The 20,479-nt window shown below is 42.6% G+C and overlaps 1 protein-coding gene across 3 annotated transcripts in view; it reads right to left on the bottom strand.

Moving 5' to 3' along the window:
- DST (dystonin) overlaps positions 1–5,078 on the bottom strand; it is a 465,208-nt gene extending 460,130 nt beyond the window's left edge. For 2 of the 3 annotated variants that reach the window (XM_053603761.1, XM_053603774.1), the window contains exon 1: positions 4,877–5,072. The gene's annotated coding sequence lies outside the window, so the exon portion shown is untranslated. Of the gene's footprint in view, positions 1–4,876 lie in introns of all 3 variants that reach the window. The other variant, XM_053603771.1, reaches the window with a different exon arrangement.
- Between the last annotated feature and the right edge of the window lie 15,401 nt (positions 5,079–20,479).

Raw genomic sequence — 20,479 nt, 5'->3', positions numbered from 1 at the left:
CTCATTGCTTTTGCTTACTCTACGTCTCAGCCTCGACACCTGCTCCCTAACCACTCCCTACACCCACCCACATTTTAAAGCCCAACTTAATCCCAATTCTTCAATAAAGTAATTATGTCCTAACCATAACTACAATGAAGGGGTTTTAGAGTAACCCCCCTCACTGAGGGATGGACCCCTTCTGTTCCCAGAATTACTACTTAACCACTCATTTCATAAATTTTATTTCATATACAAATATCATTTACTTAATAAAATACATTCAGATGCCAGGGGATATTCTAAGACCAATGACATGGCCCTCAAAAAGAACTCAAGAGTCTAGGGGAGGAGAAAATGGAAGGAACTATCTTTTTTTTACACAAAATCTCACTCTGTTGCCCAGGCTAAGAGTGCCATGGTGTGGGCCTAGCTCACGGCAACCTCAAACTCCTGGGTTCAAACGATCCTCCTGTCTCAGCCTCCAGAGTAGCTGGAACTACAGGCACCCACCACAATGCCCAGCTTATTTTTTCTTTTCTTTTTTTTTTTTTTTACTATTGCTTAGGCTGGTCTTGAACTCCTGAGCTCAAGAGACCCGAGTGGTAGGATTATAGGCGTGTGCCACCACACCCAGCCAGAACTACCATTTACTGAGTGTTTGTTCTAAGCAGGTCACCACATGCAGTCTCCTTCCATACGCCAGCTCAGTTCATCCTCCATAAGGTAGTTTGTGTCATTATCACTTCATAATAAGGAAACTGAGTCTACAGTCAAAACAGCTTGGCTATCCCTGTCCCTCCCACATTCTCTTCCCCTGTCCCTGGGAGGCTGATAGCTGTGATCTGCATCATCCAAGCTCCTTTGCCCCCTGGCTTCCTGTTAGGTTGGGTCAATGGGATGTACCAGCAGGAGCTAGGAGGGCAGGGTGTTTACGCCCCCTGCGTCCTAGTGGTGGCTGCTTCCCTCTGCCACTGGTCTTATGAAGAGCTCTTCCACGGCTCCAGCTCTTCCTACCACGATCCAGTAAGACCGCTGCTTTCTGCCGCCATGCTGGGGGGAGAGGGACTCCGCTTGGAGGCTGACGAAACACCTCTGCCCTGCACGCACCTCTGTAAATACCACGTCCACTAAACTCTCTTCAGGTAAACCCTGATGGTGTGCCAACTGCTTCTTGCAAATACAGCCAGCAGGATTTGAACCCTCGTAGGTCAAACTGCAGAGCTCTCCTTTTTTGCTAGAATTACTGCTTTGTTGGAGGTCTACACAAACTGCTGAGGATCGAAAAGAAGGGCACCCTACTCTGATAGAAGATCAGATAAGATTTCACTGAACAAGTCATAGAAGATCAGACAAGATTTCACTGAACAAGTCATGGAAGATCAGACAAGATTTCACTGAACAAGTCATAGAAGATCAGACAAGATTTCACTGAACAAGTCATAGAAGATCAGACAAGATTTCACTGAACAAGTCATTTGAGCATGAGTCAGTCTTTTTTTTTTTCTGAGACAGAGTTTCACTATGTCGCCCTGGGTAGAATGCCGTGACATCACAGCTCACAGCAACCTCATCCAACTCTTGGGCTTAAGCGATTCTCTTGCCTCATCCTCCCAAGTAGCTGGAACTACAGGCGCCTGCCACAACACCCAGCTATTTTTTGGTTGCCGTTGTCATTGCTCTTTAGCTGGCCCAGGCCGGGCTTGAACCCACCAACCCCAGTGTATGTGGCCAGCGCCCTACTCACTGAGCTATGGGCACTGAGCCAGCATGAATCAGCCTTAAAAGGTGAATGGTAGTTCACCAGGCAAACAAGGAGTGAGAGTAAGCATTCACAGACAAAGAACCGTGCATTCAAAATCACAGAGGCATGGAGAACAAGCCTTATTAACCAAGGCAGTTATATAGACGGCACATAATGAAGAATGATGGATGAGGCTTTCTAAACTTTGATAATAATCACTTACTTCTTCATCCTGATCCACCTGGAAAGATTAGATGAAGCAAAGATTTAAGTAGATTCTGAACAATAGAACCAATTTACCTCTTCCCCACCTTCAACTGATTCCCATCACCAAAGATAAGTCCGACTGTTTTTTTTTTGAGACAGAGTCTCAAGCTGTTGCCCTGGGTGCCATGATGTCATAGCTTACAGCAACCTGCAACTCTTGGGCTCAAGTGATCCTCTTGCCTCAGTTTTTCTATTTTTAGTAGAGACGCGAGTCTCACTCTTGCTCAGGCTGGTCTCAAACTCGGGAGCTCAAGCAATCTACCCACCTCAGCCTCCCAGAGTGCTAGGATTACAGGCATGAGCCACCGAGCTGATAAGTCCAACTATTTAGCACAGTGGTTCTCAACCTTCCTAATGCCACAACCCTTTAGTACAGTTCCTGTGGGTCACAACCCACAGGTTGAGAACCGCTGATTTAGCATAATATACCAAAATCCTCTATAATCGGGCCTCTACCTAACCCGCCCAGTCTCATCTCGCAGCACCACCTCCGGGGCTACACTGATTAAGCCGAGCTCTCTCATGCCTCTGTGTTTTTATGTACGCCTCTTGTCTGGGCTGCCCATTTCTACTTTGTACTCAGAAAACCCCTTCTTATCCTTCATGACTCATCTCAGGTGTTTGCTTATTTGTAATATTTCTGGACATCCAAGATAATTCCATAATGCCTTGTGTTTAACTCTACGATAGGTCTCCCACAGTACAGAACAGGCATTAGGTTTACTTATTTGCATGTCTGTCCATTGACCCAACTGTGAGTTCATAGAAATCCCCTGTCATATAGGAAGGTACCAGAGTGCAGGGATAATGTTTGTGCTCTGGAGGCTGCTGACAGCCAAATCCTACACTTTGCCCCAAACAACTCAGTGGTAGCCTAAGGCAAGTTATTTAGCCTCTCTGGCCTCTGTTTTATTGCTCATAAAATGTGAATAAAGACATCTCACAGGATTGTTAAGTGAATGACACAGAATAACACCTGTTAGACACTAAGTCCTCAGTAACTGCTAGTTATTAACATAATACCTATGTGTATATCCTTTATCTCTTATATATAAACCATATGTTTGAAAAAAATGGAGACTTTACCTCTTTCATGTTTACATGGATGGAGCTGGAACATATTCTTCTTAGTAAAGTATCTCAAGAATGGAAGAAAAAGTATCCAATGTTCTCAGCCCTACTATGAAACCAAGTTATAGCTTTCATATGAAAGCTATAACCCAACTATAGCCCAAGAAGAAGGGGAAAGGGGAGAGGGAGGGAAGGGGAGGGGGGAGGATGGGTGGAGGGAGGGTGATTGGTGGGGCCACACCTACGGTGCATCTTACAAGGGTACATGTGAAATTTACTAAATGTAGAATATAAATGTCACATGATAACTAAGAAAATGCCGTGAAGGCTATGTTAATGAGTTTGATGAAAATATTTCAAATTGTATATAAAACCAGCACATTGCACCCTATGATTGCATGAATGTACACAGCTATGATTTAATTAAAAAAACATATGTTTGCCAAATGAATAAATCGTCCTATTTCATATTTCTCTGTATACATGCCAAATTCTACTTACATAGCCTTTGTTTTATTAAATCATGAAGACTCTCATCTCTAAAGATGCATAATTAACCCTTAAACAACATGAGCATGAACAGAGGGGATCCACTTAAACGCAGATTTTTTTTCCAAACTTTTTCAGTCAAACATGGACTGAAAATATAGTATTCATGGCATGCAAAACCCATGTCTAATATATGGAAAGCCAATTGAGGGACTGGAGTATGTGAGGATTTGGGGGGCAGAGGCTGGAACCAATCTCCCATGTAAACTGAGGGACAACTGAGTGCTTATTTTGCAATTGGTTAGAGATAAACAGGTCCTTTTCTATAAAAGAATTTAGTTTCTTAACCATCTACTGATGGCCTAGTTACGCTCCTGGCCTTCTAACAATCTCCACGTGCGTTTGCCACACCGTTAACCCCCCACAGAAGGGCTGTTCTGTTTCAATGACATATAAAGACTTGATGTCTCCCCTAGGTTGGCATGAGAAACAACAATAATATGCTCCCTACAGCAGAGGGATGAATGACACACTTTTTTAAATGCTAAAGCAATGTAAAATTATTGCAGTCATGAAATAAAGTTTTAATATATCATTTTCTAAGCACCAAATTCCTAACTGTTTTTTGTTAGAACCCCAACCAAGAAAACAGAATCAGAGCACACAGAACAAGGTGCTCAGGAAGTGAGTAGATGAAGATAAGCTCCCAGCTGAACCCAAATTTCCCAAGAAACCATAGCACTGTAGCCTACAGAGACTCCGGGCACTTGGTTAGGAGAGGACAATGGTTTTGCCTTAGAACAATATAAAGGCCACACCTGAGAAAGCCAAGACCTTCACATCCGGCCACCCCGGGCTGGCTGCACAGGGAATCAAAGGCCTCACGGATCAAGAGCCTCTGGAAGGGGTTCAGCCATGACCCACACTCCAGCCCCACCTTCCCTCACTGCTTCTCCTGTCCCAACACTGGCTTTGATGTTACCTGTTCACCAGCTCTGATCTTTTCACTACTATGCTTCAACTCGTTGAATCTATGGCCCCTCTCCTCATTCTAGACTCCCACCCCAATGGGGCCAGGAATTCACTGGTTTTTAGATCAGTCTGCCTGATAGTAACTAACTCTTGCCTTTCTGACATCTACCTGCCCTAGCACCTTCCAAGCAATCACATTCCTTGCTGAAACTCACGTGCATACACCACCACTTGTTGGGAATAACAGGACAACCTTTACTACTAAAAGTTAATTTTATAATTTTTTAAAACTAAGAGAACAACCACACAATTTGACAGTGTTTAATATTCCTATCAAGACAATTCTCTACTTACAGGCCTCCTGGTTGAAGCACCCTGAACAGAGTGATAAAATTCTGGCTGGACTCGGCTGTTTTTCTTGATTCTTCGTTTCCTCACCGAAGATTCTTGCTCACTGGGATGGTGAACCTCCACCACGGGCTTTACTTCTTCTAGACGGGCAGCTGCAGCCGCTGCAACTCGTCTTCTAATATGCCGAGGGCTTGCTCTGAATCCCTGTGGTCGGAAACACAACCCAAAAAAAGGCAGATTTGTATCGAGTTAGTTTGGAAGTTCTCTGGTGCTGGTTCTACAAAGAGTTCCAAAAGGCGCTATGTCCAATGAGATAATTTTACCTCCCAACGTGAGTGTGAAGAAGTAGGCTCAACACACAAGCAGTTTTATCCACACGTGTTCTGCAAAGCACCCTAGTATTCAAGGCCCCGAGTTATTCTACATTAAGAAATGTTTTTAAGCCAGTCAAGCCAGTCCAAAAGGAAAAGGGAGGGGCAGATGGGCACACTGCTTTCCTCAAACATCAAGCAGACTGTGTGTGAAGAAGGGTGTTTCTACTTCAGATGAAGCAGGGTGCAAAGAGCAAGAGAGACTATCACTCCAGGGTAGAGTGCCGCCCCACATTCCTGAGAGCAGGAAGAAAAGCAGGAATGTGAAGTATCAACACCATAAAGGGAAGGTCCAAAACTAAGCCTGGGGCAACGCCGGGGATGAAAGATGTGGGTTTGGGCATCAGATGGGCCTGGGTCCAAAGGCTCACTTGTTCATGATAGCTGCACAATGTATTAAACATTTCTGAGCCCAACTGTTCTAATCTATAAAATGCATAACATTATATATAAAAGCCCACTCACAGGGCTTTTAAATAATATCTTGTAAAATTAATTCCAACATGGTGTCTGGCAAACAGGCGGTCCACAATAAAATTATTATTTTCTTTCCCTCTTACCGTAAGGTGAGACTAGTTAAGCCACAGTATACATTTGAGAATGTGCAGCTGAAAAATACTGAAGAATTACATTAAATGGTCTCTGTCCTCATGGCTTGTAATTTGTTTTTTGGTTTTTTTCTCATTCAGTTGCCAGGGTTAGAGGGCTGTGGCATCAGCCTAGTTCACAGCAACCTCAAACTTCTGGGCTCAGGCAATCCTTCTGCCTCAGCCTCCCTAGTAGCCAGGACTACAGTCACGTGCCACACCACCAGGCTACTTTTTCTAATTTTAGTAGAGATAGGATCTCACTCTTGCTCAGGCTGGTCTCAAACTCATAAGCTCAAGTAATCCTCCTACCTCAGCCTCCCACAGTTCTAGGATTATAGGTGTGTCATGGCACCTGACCTTCTGGCTTATAATTTACTGATGATCAGAAGAAGAAATCTAACATAGAGTCCACAAACACACAGGAACGGGTAATTAAGGGTTAAAGTGGGCAGGTCAGGACTCTCAGAGCTAGCAGATCTCAGAAAAGGAAATCAATGAATGAAGCTGAGAAGAGCCTGTGTTTAAACTTAGTTGAGTGGGTGGCAGTTAAGGTCTGAATAGAATTTATGTTACATGCAAGGGAAACAACATAAGACACGAGTGAATAAGTAAAATAATTTACAGATGGTTGGCATATTTATATAACAGTAAGAGATAGTCTTTGGTGATGTGCCACCATGCGGCCACGAGCTAAGAATGATGGAAAATGAGAGCTGGGGAAGCAGTAGGTGCTCCAAGGAAGACTACTTTAAAGCTGTGGGCTATCTGAATTTTAAAAGATACATAAAAAGCTTCAAGGTTGCAATAAAGGCATAAAGAATGGGGATTAAGGATTTCAGGGGGAGGCCGGGCGTGGTGCTCATGCCTGTAATCCTAGCACTCTGGGAGGCTGCGGCGGGTGGATTGCTTGAGCTCAGGAGTTTGAGACCAGCCTGAGCAAGAGCGAGACCCCCTTCTCTACTAAAAATAGAAAAACTGAGGCAAGACAATGGCTTGAGCCCAAGATCTTGGCACTCTAGTCAGGGTGCCCGAATGCGACTCTGTCTCAAAAAAAAAAAAAGGCATTTCATGGGGAGAAGCATTCTGAGAAAAGATGAATGTGAACAGGGGGATTTTCGGCAAGGGACCCAGGAGATGGGTTAGACTAGAGACTGATGATGGAGACCCTGTACACCAGGCTGAAGGATGAGAAGGGAGAACAAAACAGATGGGGAGGGTGACCCACAGAGTCACGAGTAGTGCTGAGGTCAAAACAATTCAGCAAGGAAGAAATGCAAATGGATTTGGCAAAGCTGAGGTCACTGTCTGGGCCCTTCTCATCCCCAAATGCATTAGTCTGTTTCCAACCCTCCCCTGTGTGCAAGCTCAGCTGGCCTTCCTCAACTCAGAATGGACCTAGAAGATCCCCACCACTCCCACATAACCCAGGAGGTCCTACAATAGCTGCCGGGGAAGAGGATTAAGGAGAGTGAGCTGAACCAACTGCTAAACTGCATTCTCCAGCAGAGTTTGGACCAAACATGTCAGAACCCACAAACACACAGGCTGCTTTTTAGATATACATGTGCCTGGACACCCCCCACCACACACACACAAACACCTTCCTTCCTTCTGAATGAGACCCACTGTAGGTGATGTCCTGTACCTCATTTTTTTTTAATTTCTTTATTAAATCATAAGTGTGTACGTTAATGCATTTACAAGTTTCTCTGGTAATTTTTCTACACGTTCAAGACTGAGAACGTCTAGGAGCAAGAGCTTCGTCGACCACTAGGTGGCACTACCTTCCACACCCTTGCGTTCTTCCTCGTTCAGAAATGTGTGCAGGTAGAGTGAACAAATCACTCAGTAATGTACTAGCTTCTGCAATAGCACAGTAAGTCGAATATATTTCCTTGTTAAGAACACAGATTCCCCTTCTCTTAGGAGTAATAAGCAACCAAATCTGCTTAACTTGTATCATTATTAATAGTCCTTAGGGGCCTACAAATTCTACAAACAAATTAAGGGGGGAAAAACTGCATCAAATTCTATTAAAGTAACAAAAAAAGGGGCGGCGCCTGTGGCTCAGTCGGTAAGGCGCCGGCCCCATATACCGAGGGTGGCGGGTTCAAACTCGGCCCCGGCTGAACTGCAACCAAAAAATAGCTGGGCGTTGCGGCGGGCGCCTGTAGTCCCAGCTACTCGGGAGGCTGAGGCAAGAGAATCGCTTAAGCCCAGGAGTTGGAGGTTGCTGTGAGCTGTGTGAGGCCACGGCACTCTACCAAGGGCCATAAGGTGAGACTCTGTCTCTACAAAAAAAAAAAAAAAAAGTAACAAAAAAAGATTAGAACATATTAGTAGAACTATTCTAGACAGTAATACAGTGAATCCACATCCCTGTATCCAGCCTACAGAAACTGTACTGAGAGTGCCCAGGAAAATAATCTGTGCAGAATTATTTATGAAAATAAAGTTTTGAGACAAACCAGTCTTTCCTAAACTTCAGTTGTTCTCATTCCATTTTCACATTTTTTCCAGATCTGAGAACCACCGCGTAGGCCTCAGTGATTGGTTATATCCAAATACACTTGTACTTCCTTTGCTAAAGAGAATCCCAGGCATTTACTGTGCAGTGAGTCAAACTATCTGGGTTGAAAAACCATGTCTATTACTAAGCGTATAATCTTAGCTAAATCAATTCTCTGTGCCTGAGTTTTTTTTAATTTGTCAAGTGCAATAATAATATCTCTCTATAGGGTTATGGTGTTGTTTAAATAAGACAGTCCATATCAGTACTGGGAACAGTATACAGCATATAAAAGGTAGTTAATAAATTATTACCAGTATTTATTATTACTTCACTTCCCAGATCTGACAGCAGCAATTTACATATCGCCAACTCAGAACTATGACTACAAACACTATAAATAACACAGAGTCATCAATGGTCAATCATCTTTATCCTCTTACATCACTGCAAAGAATTACAGCTCCTTGGTTTATGACACTTGGTTGTCCCAAAAACTACTAAAAAAATAAACCATGACTTTTAACGGAAGGAAATTTTATTTTAAAACAGTAGGTGGTGCTATAAGCTCTTCCAGGTGTTAATAAGACTTGATGGTGTCAGTATAAAGTCCATTTCTCTTTCTATTAATTTGATCTTACCTAGATACCACTCCATTTAACCATTAGTGATGGGCATTTGGATGCCTTTTAGTAGTGGGCTTCTGCTGTTTCAAGCCACCCCAATTTATCTTTTTACTTTGGGTAATAATTTCTCAAGATGTGCAGTTTTGCATATGTATATATGTTATATGTATATATGCTTACCCTAAGATCTGCTCTCTTAATTTTTTAAGTGCACAGCACAGTATATTAACTATAGGCACAATACTGTACCGCAGATTCACATCTCCCCCACTTTCCAGCCCCTAGCTGGAGTTTCTGTGAGTCTCTCACTCTTACCGCTTTAGATATGTCAGTGGAATCACGCAGTATCTGGATTTCCGTGGCTGGGTTACTTCACTGAGCGTAATGCCCTCCAGGTTCATCCGTGCTATAGCATATGGCAGGATCACTTCCTTTTTTAAGGCTAATATTCCATTTTATGTATACTCTGCAGTTTATCCATTCATCCTTCAACAGACATTTAGGTTGTTCCCATGTCCTGGCTATTGTGAGAAATGCTGCAACGTCCATGGGAATGTGTTTATCTCTTCAGGATCCTGATTCCTATTCCTGGTTGTGTATCCCGAGTAGGAATGTTGGATCACAGGGTAATTCTATTTTTAATTTTTTGAGAAATCAGCATACTATTTTCCACAGTGGCTACAGCATTTTACATTCCCACCAATAGTGTACAAGGGTTAATTTCCTCACATCCTCATCAATACTTGCTATCTCTGGGGAGGTTTTGGTGATGGCCGTCTTGATTTGTGTGGGATATCTCATTGCAGCTTTGATCTTCGTTCTCCTGATGATTACTGATGGCTCGATACATAGTCAAGTCAAGGTGCTCCACAGCCCACTCTACATCTTACCACCTCTTAACCCAAACTATCTCATGCCCATGGCAAAGGCTCAACAAATTCAAATCTCTCTGCTTGAGTTCTGAATACATGGAGGCATGTTAAAGACTGAAAAAATTAGTAGGAACTCCTTAGTTCCAGCAGCTACACCCAAAACCTTCTGAAGCTGCCTAGTTTCCTCTGTTCTATCCAGATATTAAGTCTTGAGTGTGGATTCTCCCAGCTACTTGTAATAATAGATCCTCTTTGGGTTTAAGTCAGAGTCGGATTCTGTAGCTGCAAACAAAAACCTCCAATGCATACGCTTTCTGCTACGCTTTCAGATGGCTATCTGTTTTCTTGGCAGTTAAATACTCAGACCTACCTAGGCTGTTTGGCATGAAAAGGGAGAAAATATTACTAGCAATAATTTACTAAGCGCCATTTCAGTGCTAACCTTGTAATACCCACTGCAGAAACAAGCGAACTTGAGACTTTTTAAGATTAATTAGAGACTTGCAATTCGCAAAGCCCAGATCAGAACCTAGGTTGATCTAGCTCTACCAGGGGCCCCTCATCACTCTGCTCCCCTGCAGAGGGATTATAAGGCAGTAACGCATCCAGAACAAACTGACATACGGTCAGGACTGGGAAGTAGGCAGGAATATTAAAATAAAAAAAGGCAAGAAAGTAAAATAAGTAATGTCTATAAAACATGGTAGACAAATCAGACAGAAATGGGAAAAAATTAACACTTGTAGGCAAGCATTGTCATTATATAAGGTCAAACTGCCATCAAGTTTACTGACGAAGCATCTGAATGGACGGAAACTTAATACATTGACTCACTGAGCATTTATATAGAATTACTGTTGTTTGTGGGGTATTTTTAAGGCTAGTCACATGAAGCAGTGGGAGTAAAAAAGGAACAAAGGAATATGTAACTGGTTGTGATCGATTAATTGTAAACACCACTGCACTCAGATCAGCCATATAAAGAATTACTTTGTGTTATTACTATAACTGAAAAACTGAGGTGTGTAGGTAAACAAGATAAACTTGTTTATAAACTTACTATATATAAATATTATGAAGCTCAGTAAGCTGCTGTATGTAAAGCACATAAGACCCCACAAAAATGCAATGATTCCTCTCATTCTAGGTTAGATATGTGGACAGCGGAAGTCCTTGGGTCCATGGATAAAATGTGAGGGAGATGAGGAGTGCAGCCAACATACCTGAATGGGAGAAAATTGCTTTTATTTTCATGAATCTTTGATGGACATTTAGTATATGGTTCAATTATGAATTCAGGCCACAAACCTGAATCATTAGTAGGTTTTGCTACCAAAAATAATCACAGATATTTAAATATTGTGGCATGGATATCTTGAAAGGCCATTTATACTCGCTACTTCAAAATCACAGCAGTTAGTAAAGCTGCCACTAGATCTTATTATTGAATGCAGTAATAAAGTAGTGCATACGACTCTGTCAAAGATATTTTCAATAATTTATATTTCAATAGAGTTGGCTTCCTATAGAATTCTATGTATTTTATTTTACACATTCAAAAACATTCTGAGAATGAGTCTATGGGCTTTACCAGACATCCAAGGGAGTTGATATAAAATAGTATAAGATAGAATACAGAAAATCTCAGAAATTTCTGTAAGGGGGTTGTGATAGGGACAGCTAATTTCTCACCAAAATTCATGTTTGCTTCTTTCTCTTTTCCTTGTTTTATTTTATTTTATTTGAGACAGAGTCTCACTTTGTCCCCCTCAGTCAAGTGTTATGGTGTCACAGCTCACAGCAACCTCAAACTCTTGGGCTCAAACGATCCTCTTGCCTCTGCCTCCCAAGTAGCTGGGACTACAAGTGCCCACCACAATGCCCCACTATTTTTACAGACAGGGTCTCACTCTTGTTCAGGCTGGTGTAGAACTCCTGAGCTCAAGCGATGCACTCGCCTCAGCCTCCCAGAGTGCTCATCACAGGAATGAGCCACCATGCCTGGGATCACAGGAATGAGCCACCTTCTCCCTGGTCACGAGCTAGATGACATTGCCCTTGCAGTTCGGTAAGGCCATGTGACTGGGTTCTAGCCAGGGAAATGTGGCCATGTGTGAGCCATTTCTGGACTGAGCCACTTCTCGCTGCTCTTCCCCTCTTTTGGCTGGGATGACCTGCAGAGCAACTGTGGAAGTCACGTGTTAAGGATGGCAGCACCTCCAGGATCCTGGGTCCCCTCAATAACTACATGAAGGGGGCCACTCTGTCAACCTGGTCACACATCTGTACCTTTAAGTGAGTAACAAATACATTTCTATTTTGTTTGAGCCAATAAGTGTACATTGGCTATATGAGTTTGTAGTACCCTGACTCAGTGACTCTCAATGACTCTCAGCATCAGAATCACCTGGAAGGCTCATTAAAATACAGATTGCTAAAATAAATAAATAAAATAAGATAAAACACAGATTGCTAGGCTGCACTCTTGGGGTTTCTGATTAACTAAGTTTGGGTGGGGCTGAGAATGAGCATTTCTAACAAGCCCTCCAGGGACACTGATGCTCCTACATCATATAACCACCGTCTGAGAAACCCTGTTCTGACTAATCCTCAGTCCTGCCCCTTACAGTGTGGTGAGTAATTTGGGCCATAATAACACTGTATCCCATTGTGCTGTATGCAAGGGGACTCTCAGGATTAGAGCAATTTAGCCCTTTGTGGTTTGAATAACCCTACATCAAAAGCTTGGAACGGGAAGCTGCTCTGTGAGCTGAAGAAAGAAAATAATGTACCTAAATTCTAGCACTACTTTTCTGTTTTCAGAAAGAATGCATTTCCTAGCAAACAAGGGATAATGGGACAAAATATTACCTCTTTTAAAGGTCTTTTCTAACAATTAATCATTCTTTGGTATAGAACATTAGTTCCTAAAGGTATGATGACAGAGAAAACGTCTGTTTTGGAACAGTCTAAAGAATTATGCATTTGTTTTAGATGAAGTTTCATGGGTTAATAATATCATGTTTCTTCATATTGACTGATATTATATTAACTGATTATTAACTCCTGCTGATCAGAAGCCCTGACTTACAATCAGAGATCCTAGATGTTTTTTTAAATTGCAAATGAATTACAACTTAAATGCAATTTCGTAAATGGAAACCTTTTAAAAATCTCTCAGTGATGTCAATCATTCCCTTCTTGGACAGAATGCCCCACCCTCAGGGAGCCAGAGGGAGCATGTTATGTACCATGGTGCCCCACCCCTCTAGAAAGGGCTGCTGGGTGTTGACAACACTCGGGCTGTGTCTATCACAGTCCCTCCCCTGAGAGTTTGAGAACTACTGAAAGCTTGGTCTGCTTAGCATAGAGGGAGGAAGGAAGGGCAGGAAGGGAAGAAGGGAGGGAATTCTGTAAATCAGTGCTTCTCAAAACCTAACATGTATATGCCTAATCTGTAAATCTTATTAAAATTTAGATCCTAATGCAGTGGGTCTGGGTGAGGCCTGAGATTCTGCATTTCTAAAAGGCTGGGGCAGGGGTGGATTCTGATGTCACCGGATTCCAGATCTAACTTCAAGTAACAAGGATGTAGGACTGGCCCAGGGCAGTAGCTTGCGTCTGTAATCCCAGCACTCTGGGCAGGTCATCACCTCCTTGCAAGGGAAACTAACAAAATGAGTTAGGCTATATGCCCAGAAGGAGAGTTGCTCACAGATACTGGTGAGCAACAGCAGAGCTGGTGGCAAAACCAATTTCACAGCCACCTCTTTTTGCAAATCCTATACAGGGATCTATTCCTTCCTCTGGCAATGTTAGCCTTCCAGACTCAAACTCTGAGGACCTCAAACAAAACTAAGACAAAAAGTTCTATTTTCACATCTTATTATAAAGCTAAACATAAGCCCAATTTATCTAACACTTTCCCGCACTGTTCAGTTGTTACTTTTATCTAACTCTAATTCTTTACAGCTACATAAACAATATAATTTCTAGTTATCAAGCCTTTGTGCCAAACACTGTGCATGCATTATTTCACTATTTCCTGCCATATTCCTAGGAGGCAAAGACTAGTTTAAAGCCCATCTTACAGAAAAGGAAATGGGGGGGCAGGGGGGGTTGCCCATAGCTCAGTGGTTAGGGCACTGGCCACATGCTCTGGGGCTGGTGGGTTCAAACCTGGCCCTGGCCTGCTAAACAAAAAAAAAAAAAACATAGCTGGGTGTTGTGGCAGCCTCCTGTAGTCCCAGCTACTTGGGAGGCTGAGGCAAGAGAATTGCTTGAACCCAGGAGTTTGATGTTGCTGTGAACTATGACTCCATGGCACTCTACCCAGGGTGACAAAGTGAGACTCTGTCTCAATAAAAGAAAAGAAAGAAAGAGGAAGGAAGGAAAGAAAAGGAAATGGACATTTAGAAGTTTGCCTAAGACATACTAAGCATCTGCTCCAGGATTGACACTTTGGCCACCTGATCTGTGTCAGGGGTCAGTAAACTGTGGCTCTCGAGCCAAATCTGACTTACCAATCTGCTTTTGCAAAGTCCCATTAGAACATAGCCATTCCATTCATTTACATATTGTCTATGCAACTTTTTTTTTTTTTTTTTTTTTGTAGAGACAGAGTCTCACTATACCGCCCTCGGGTAAAGTGCCGTGGCTCACACGGCTCACAGCAACCTCTAACTCTTCGGCTTACGCGATTCTCTTGCCTCAGCCTCCCAAGCAGCTGGGACTACAGGCGCCTGCCACAACGCCCGGCTATTTTTCGTTGCAGTTTGGCCGGGGCTGGGTTTGAACCCGCCACCCTCGGCATATGGGGCCGGCGCCCTACTCACTGTGCAACTTCTATGCTACAAAATCGGGGTTAGGTTGCAACAGAGATCATACAGCCTGCAAAGTCAAAAATATTGAACTTGCTATCTAGTTCTCTACAGAAAAATGTTGCCAACCCCTGCTCATAGACTGAAAAGTAATTTTGACTTGGTGTTTTGGTCTGCTAATCTGTACTGACAACAGCCTAGTCTGTGAAATGTAAGGTCAGTCTAATTTCCCTCTGGCAGCCATGACTACTCCATCTGTTTGTAGTTTCTAGGCAGATTAAACAGCATCTGTTATGTTGTTTCGTCAAACACATAATGATACCACCAAAGAATGTACTTGCATTATTTTTCTAATCTGATAACTTTTTTGTATTTGGACTGTAACTACCAAGCAAAAGTTGACATAAATTTTACCAACTTTACTGCTTTTGGTACAATAGGTTCCAATCCTTTACCCTTTCCACCTCCAACTTTGGTATTTGGGGATAAAGTCATCAGCCACTGAGCAAAAGTGATTTTTTTTTTAATGGGCAGTGGCTGTTCTATAAGGCAGAACCTACTTTACTGAAATTGGCCTATGCTCAATTCTTCCTTAGACTGAATTCATCAACTCTATATTTTATCAAAATGAGCCATTAAAAGAAAATAAATATGTTTGGCTCCTAAAAGACTCTCAGAGTATGGAAGCAACATGGCATCCATATTAAAATCAAGTTAAGGGTACAAATTTCACCATATGCAAAACTATGCCAAGAATATTTTCATGGATGCTGTGGGGCATCACCCAGATCTCCCCTTCCTGAACCAATCATTTGCCCGGCAGCTCTGAGTGGTGGCAGCTGGTTTTCTGCTGACTCTCCATCTGATAATTGACTTCAGCCTAAGAGCTAGCTAGCAGGTTCCAGGTCACCCTCCCTCCTCCAGGCCACTGCTGGTCGGTGGGAAAAGGGGAATGCTTGCTGGTATTACAGACAACTCTGAACCTGCCCAGGGGATCTTCAGACCTCTTGCACACACATTGCCATTCACCTTCTCCCTCAGCCCAATCCTGCTTCCCTCGCTCTCTTAGGGTGTGTTCCTGAAGGCACACACCAATAAAGCTCCTGCACCCACTCTCCGTCTCAATGTCTATTTCCCTGGGAAGACGACCTGAAACAAAAATGAAGTCTGATTTCCTAAACAGTGCCATCAATAACACTTATGAAACCACTTTTAACATTCAGTGACAGAGAAAATTCAGGAACGAAGAGGTTCCAGAGAACAGCAAAACCATCAATACAAAAAAAGGGAATAATAGCAAAACGCGCGCACACACACATACACACACACACACGCTCACTATACATCAAAAACACGTGACAACAGGATGCAGAGACAGTAGCCATATGCAAAAGCAAAGTGGGAGTAGATGAGCTCTAGAAAGCCACGGAAGCCCATTCAGAGCTGAGGAGGGCAGGGGAGGCGGCTGCCTGAGGAGCAGGAGCAGCCGTCAGCGCAATCTGCTCGCGTGGCAGCCAAGCTCGTGGCTCCTCTCAGCACCGGGCCCACAGCCCGGGCACAGACAGTCATGCGCAATGACAGGCTCTATAAATAGCTGTGCAACCAGAAAATCATAACCCAGTCTTTGTAATTACAGACTGAGGGGTCTTATAGATGATTCTTTAAATATGAGCATAATCTGTCTGCATGCAGCCCTGAGATAATCCACTCACAGACAGCATCACCAGCGAGTACATCCTGGTTCAAAAACGTGCCTATCAAAGACACATGTCCTTTTCAAAACAAGAAACTAGGAAATATAAGATGAGGAAGCATGTTCTACCGGGTGTTTTCAGCTTCCCAATGGCAGATTCTGAGAGGCCAAAGGGCACCCAAACAGCAAGATTTCTGAAGTGTAAAGAGTTACACAGAGGGCGGCGCCTGTGGCTCAAGGAGTAGGGCACCGGTCCCATATGCCGGAGGTGGCAGGTTCAAACCTAGCCCCGGCCAAAAAAATAATAATAATAATAAAATAAAATAAAATCAACTGGGGGTCTGGAAATGTCTCCATGCCTTAACAAAAAAAAAAAAAAAAAAAAGAGTTACACAGAGACCAGTCATGAGAGAGAAGGCAGCTTCCACAGAAGGGTGTGAGGAAGAAAAGGGGGAAGGGGGGACAGAAGAAAAGCACAGGGAGTAAATTCACTGAGACAGGTGAGGCTGTTTATCTCATTGAGAATGGCTGTGGGAGGGGGACGATGGAGAAAATAAAAGAAAACATAAAAACAAGAAAGTAAAAACATTTGTGCTAATTTGCAACAAGTCACAGCAAAATCCTAACAAGTGGTCACCGAGTCTTTTCCAAGAGCATCCTTGTGTACCCCTCAATACCCACTACAAAATTAGTCTCCCAGACAACGCTCGGCTATTTGTTGTTGTTGTTGTTGTTGTTGCAATTGTCATTGTTCCTTAGCTGGCTCAGGCCGTGTTTGAACCCACCAACGTCGGTGCTTCGAAGTGGCCAGCTGTCTACCCACTGAGCTACAGGTGCTGCCACTAATAATGTTTTAAAAAACAGAACCTTAATTCAACTTTTACAGATTGATTGTTTTAAATTATTCAGTCTAAGTGGTGAGCAAGCTGGCGGCCGAGTAACAGCTTCCTTGAATCTGGGCACCGTGAGTCTGGGGAGATAAGACTGCAGGCATCTCTGGCTGGTGGGATCTGCCTATAATCATCCCTTTGAGGATACAGGGAGTCAGCGAGAGACTTCTGGACCCCAAGAGGAGGACAAAAACAGTAGAAAACTGGCAAGTAATTGCGTGTGTTTGATCGGTCTAATCCTGCCGACAGCTGTAAGTGCAGTAGCAGCGAGACTGCAAACCGGAAAGGCCTTACCTGTGAACTGTGTTTTTGGACTTGGCACTCAGTTGAACTGCCTTGGGGAGAGCTTGAGGGGGAGTGTGGAGAACTTTGGGCGTTGTCTGGGACCCCAGACTGAGCTGCTGAGCTGGACGGAGCTAATAGTGTTTGGCTGAGGGCTGCAGGGAGCCATTGTGAGAAAACTGCCCCAACAAGGTCCACCCTAGGGGTTGCAGAGCAAGGATCAGGTGAGACCTAGTAACCTAGTGACTGAGCAGCCTAAAGGCGGGGTCTGAGCTGCCTTACAGCCCTAACCCTCAGGGGCAGACTGAGACCGGTTTTGGCATACTGGGTAAGTGGATAGCCACTTCAGCAGTGATTCCAGCAACAAACACTTTCCTGAGAAAGCTTCTGCTTAGCAAGTTTAGAAGCTTAAAGTGCCTTTTAAGAGGGCTAAAGAGAGACTTAGGGTGTCTACCCTGTCGGGTTTGAGAAACCAATGGAGGCCTCCAGTCATAACAACATTGTAATTAACATCTAATACCCCAGAAGACCACCTGTTGCCCAGACAATATTCAACAAGATATATATACTGCTTTGGTTTTGGTTGTTTTTTATTTTGTTTTTTTTGTTTGTTTGTTTTGATGTTGCTGTTGTTTTGTTTTTTAATTTCAACCTTTTCCATACAGATTTTTTCTTTCCTTTCTCCAGTTTTCTAGTATAAGTACAATTTCCCATTGCTGCCTTTTCCAATAACTAGAACTTCATTTTTGCTAGTGTTTCTACCCCTATTATTTGGTTTTTCACCCAATTTTATCCCATAAAGTTTTCTGTTTGCTTGTTTTGCTTTGATTTATAGCATTTTTGTCTTTCCTCTCTACTTGGTGGAGGTGGGGTACTGTGTCTGATCAGGTTAGCAAAGAGTTGCTGACCTCAAGGGAACCACCCAACCGGGCACCCCCAGAGGTTGGGATTTTTTAAGGTTGTGTCAAAGAACCCTACTGTACACCTATATTGCTCTGTCTCCCGCTTTCTGTGCCTCTCTTCTTTTTGTCAATATTCCTTTTACCCACCCACTCTCCTTTCTCTATTTTCTTTGCGTTCTTTCCTTCTTTCTTTCACCCCTTCTTCCTTTTCAACGTTCTCATCCTTCTGCTCCCATACCAAAAGGACTCATCGAAACCTTAGTCCACAGGCATAGGAACTTAAAGAGCAAGAGGAAGTGAAAGGGAAATTAGGGCAAGGAAACAGATAAAAGAAATCACTCATGAGGAAGAATCAGCAGAAAACTCCAGGCAACATGAAGAACCAGTCCAGAACAACCCCACCAAGGGACCATGAGGTAGCTACTGCAGAGGATTACAGAAATAAAGAAATGTTAGAAATGACAGAAAGGGAATTTAGATACACATGATGAAAACAATTAAGGAAATGATGGAAACAATGAAGGAAACTGCTAATAAAGGGAAAAATAACTAAAAGGAAATCCAAAAACAGAATCAAATAAGAGATGAATGATATGAAGAATATACAAAGGATGTAGCAGAGCTGAAGGAACTGAAGCAGTCAATTAGGGAACTTAAAGATGTAATGGAAACTATCAGCAACAGGTTAGACCATGCAGAAGAAAGAATTTCAGAGGTAGAAGACAAAGTCCTTGAGATAACTCAGATAGTAAAAGAGGCAGAAAAGAAGACAGAGAAAGCAGAACGTTCACTGTCAGAATTATGGGACTTTATGAAGCGTTCCAACATACGAGTCATAGGAATCCCTGAAGGGGAAGAAGAATGCCCCAGAGGAATGGAAGCCATACTAGAGAATACTATAAAAGAAAATTTCCCAAAAATCACGAAAGATTCTGACACACTGCTTTCAGAGGAATATCGGACCTCAGGTAGCCTCAACTCTAACCGAGCTTCTACGAGACACATTGTGATGAACCTGTCCAAAGTCAAGACAAAAGAAAAGATTCTACAAGCTGCCAGAAAGTAAGTACCAGTTGACCTACAGGGGCAAATCCATCAGAGTGACTGCAGACTTCTCTAATGAAACTTCCCAAGCAAGACGACAATGGTCATCTACCTTTAATCTACTTAAACAGAACAATTTCCAGCCCAGAATTCTGTACCCTGCTAAGCTAAGCTTTAAAATTGATGGAGAAATCAAATCATTTATGGATATACAAACATTAAGGAAATTCGCCACAACAAGACCAGCTCTACAGGAAATACTTCAACCTGTTCTACACACTGATCATCACAATGGATCAGCAGCAAAGTAAAAACTCCGAAATTAAGGACAGAACCTAACCTCCACACTGATGTAAAAGATAAAACTAAGCAATGGACTCTCACAAAATAAGATGAATAGAACACTACCACACTTATCAATTATCTCAATAAATGTTAATGGCTTGAATTCCCTACTGAAGAGACAAAGATTGGCTGACTGGATTAAAAAAACACAAGCCATCCATCTGCTGTCTGCAAGAAACACACCTGGCCTCAAAAGACAAATTAAAACTCCGAGTCAAGGGTTGGAAGACAATTTTTCAGGCAAATGGAATTCAGAAGAAAAGAGGAGTTGCAATCTTATTTTCAGATACATGTGAATTTAAAACAACTAAAGTCAAAAAAGACAAAGATGGTCACTTTATATTGGTAAAGGGAAAAATACAACAAGAAGATGTTTCAATTCTAAATATTTATGTACCCAATTTTAATGCTCCCAGATTCTTGAAACAGACCTTACTCAGTCTGAGAATATGATATCTGATAATACCATAATAACAGGGTACTTTAGCACTCCTCTTACAGAGCTGGACAGATCCTCTAAACAGAAATTAAACAAAAATATAAGAAATTTAAATGAGACCCTAGAACAACTATGCTTGATAGACGCATATAGAACACTCCATCCCAAAGATAAAGAATACACATTCTTCTCATCACCCCCATGGAACATTCTCCAAAATTGA

Source organism: Nycticebus coucang, chromosome 9, assembly GCF_027406575.1.
Source record: "Nycticebus coucang isolate mNycCou1 chromosome 9, mNycCou1.pri, whole genome shotgun sequence".
Lineage (NCBI taxonomy): Eukaryota > Metazoa > Chordata > Mammalia > Primates > Lorisidae > Nycticebus > Nycticebus coucang.
The sequence above is the reverse complement of the archived record's forward strand: the minus strand, read 5'-3'. Positions and strand labels throughout refer to the sequence as shown.